This window comes from Chlorocebus sabaeus, chromosome X (genome assembly GCF_047675955.1).
Source record: "Chlorocebus sabaeus isolate Y175 chromosome X, mChlSab1.0.hap1, whole genome shotgun sequence".
In the NCBI taxonomy this organism is placed as follows: domain Eukaryota; kingdom Metazoa; phylum Chordata; class Mammalia; order Primates; family Cercopithecidae; genus Chlorocebus; species Chlorocebus sabaeus.
Genome location: NC_132933.1, coordinates 102345675 through 102348478, shown reverse-complemented (window position 1 = coordinate 102348478; position 2804 = coordinate 102345675).

Genomic DNA, 2804 nt, shown 5'->3' with positions numbered 1-2804 from the left:
GTTCCAACTTATAAGTGAGAACATGTGGTATTTGGTTTTCTGTTCCTGTGTTAATTTGCTTAGGATAATGGCCTCCAGCTAAAGCAGGAATTTTTCAGAGCAATTTTTTGCCCTCTGAGTATCATTTTAAATATAATCTTGCTCTTGTTTGATAGATACAATATCTTACCTCTTTGAGCACAATAATGGTTATTAATTTTCATTTCTGTTTCTTTTAAGTTTTTGGTTTATTGGTTGGTTTAGGTCTCTATCTTTGATATTGCAGGCTTTCCTCAGATAGCTTGTCATCCTTGGCTGTTTGCTCATATTTATGAGTAGGTTCCTAAAAAGCTAATTAAAAGGTCAGAGTATTTAGTGAGACTCGTGTGATTATATCAGTTTTCTACTGTGGCATAACAAGTTGCCACAAATATAGTGGCTTAAAACAATACACATTACTAATCTCATGGTTTCTGTGCATTAGCAGTTCAGGTCTGGGGTAGCTGAGTTCTCTGTCAAGAGTCTTCCCAGATTGTAATCAAGGTGTTGGTCAGGATGTAAACTCATCTGGAGTTTTGACTGGGGAAGAATTTTCTTCCAAGTTTAATCAGGCTGTTGTTGGCAGAATTTATTTTCTAATGACCACATGACTGGGGCCTCAGCTTTTTGCCAAGTGTTGGCTGGAGGCTACTCTCAGGTCTTAGAGGCCATCCACAGCTCCTTAAAGAGATTGGCAGTTACTTGCCATATAGGCTTCTGCAACATAGCCTCCCATTTCATCAAGCCCAGAGGAAGAGACATTAGCTTCTGTCCGCTAAAGCAGAGCCTTTTATAATGTAGCTTAATTACGAGAGTGACATCCCATCACCTTTGCCATATTCTGTTAGGTTAGAAACAAGTCACAGTTCCTATTTCCATTCAAGAAGAGAGAAGTACACAAAGGCATGAGTACTAGGAGGTGGTATCCACTGGTGACTACCTTGGGTCTGTCTACCACAATGGGTTTCACTGCAAGGTGATCTGGCTGGGTCATTTCACTGGACAACCCTTTATATCAACATCTTTAGTTTTTTTTTTTCTTTTTCTTTATTATTATTATTTTTTTCTGAGGTTGTTCACATTTCCAAAGAAGAATATTCAAGCCTGGAGGTTGTAAGCCTGACTGTCAGCATTCTAAGAACTAAGTGGGGCCAGGCACGGTGGCTCAGGCCTGTAATCCTAGCACTTTGGGAGGCAGAGGCAGGCAGATCATGGGGTCAGGAGTTCGAGACCACCCTGACCAACATAGTGAAACCCCGTCTCTACTAAATATACAAAAAATAAAAATAAAAATTAGCCAGACATGGTGGTATGCACCTGTAATCCCAGCCACTCGAGAGGCTGAGGCAGGAGAATCATGTGAACCCAGGAGGTGGAGGTTTCAGTGAGCCGAGATGGCGCCATTGCACTCCAGCCCAGGTAACAGTGCAAGACAACACCTCAAAATAAAGAAAAAAAAAGCACTAACTGGGATAAGAGGCTAAGAATCTCAACAATCAATATGTAAACTTCTGAATGTCCTTGTTTTCCATATGGTACTTCTTCCTCAACTGTGCTTCCCCAGTCCAGAGACCCTCTGTTTTACTCTCTCTAGAGAATAAACCTCACATCTGATGGGAGTTGGGGCAGAGACAATCACACAGCTGTGAGGAGTTGTGGAGGAGATCTTAGGATCCAACTGGTTAATAAGAATTTCAACCAATACTCTTGATTTTAGGCTTACTTTCACCTCCACTTCCAGAAGTACTGGTCCTGCCAATTTTTGAGCCTTTTGGAGGTTCTTTGTTGTGAATTGTATTGGTTGTCAGTTTTCCCCAATGCCAGTTTTGGATTCATTTTCTGCAGGTCAGCTGTCAGTTACCCTTGTACATCTATTTTTCTAGCTTTAAATATTGCATTGTTATCTTCTCTCCCCAAATTACTGTCATTTTAATGAGGGTTGGCAGTGAAGTGGAGGTAAATACATGTGTTCAAATTGTCATGGTCAATGGGATGTCCTAATTTACATGTTAAAAAGATTACTGTGACCTTTTTGTGAAGAAGACTATGAGGGAGGGATAACAGTGGAAGTTGGGAGAACAATTAGGTAGCTAGTTCTAAGAGATGTTTAAGGGAAGAAATGGATAGCACTTGGTAGTAGATTGAGAGTGGGGAGAAGAGAGAGAGAGGGAGGTGTCACCGATGACTCCTAAGCTTGTGTAGTAGGATGGATGGTGGATTTCACCCATTTCGTGATTCATTGTTTTCATGTCATTTTCCAGGGCTGCTATCAACACACTTGTCTCCTTCACTACTACAACTGATGTCACCACAAAACCAGCTCAGAGCAAATCTAACATTGCCAGGAACACAGTTACCATGATAAGAAAGCCCTAATATAATGACCACCACCACCACCAACTACTACTACACCAGTTCCCAGTTATGAAGTGATCACTGTAAGCCTGGTTCCATATTAAGTACTTTCCATATACTGTTTTAATTAACTTCCCCAATAGCCCCGTGAGGTAGATACCCATCTGTAGTTTATTACCATTGAATTCTCCAAGTGAATTCTTTCTGAATCAATCAAGTTCTGGGCAGTATAGTTTCACAAGAAAGTATGACAGGGACTCTAGAAGTGGTGGGAGGGCTCATCGCATAAGCTGTTGCCATTCCTACTCATTTGCTGTCTACTCCACACCCGTGGTAGGATGCATCCACTCTTTACTCATACTGCCTTGTCCCTCTGGTTAACCACCTCCTCCTATTCTTGTCTCAGAATTTTGCTTCTTTTGAAAATCCTC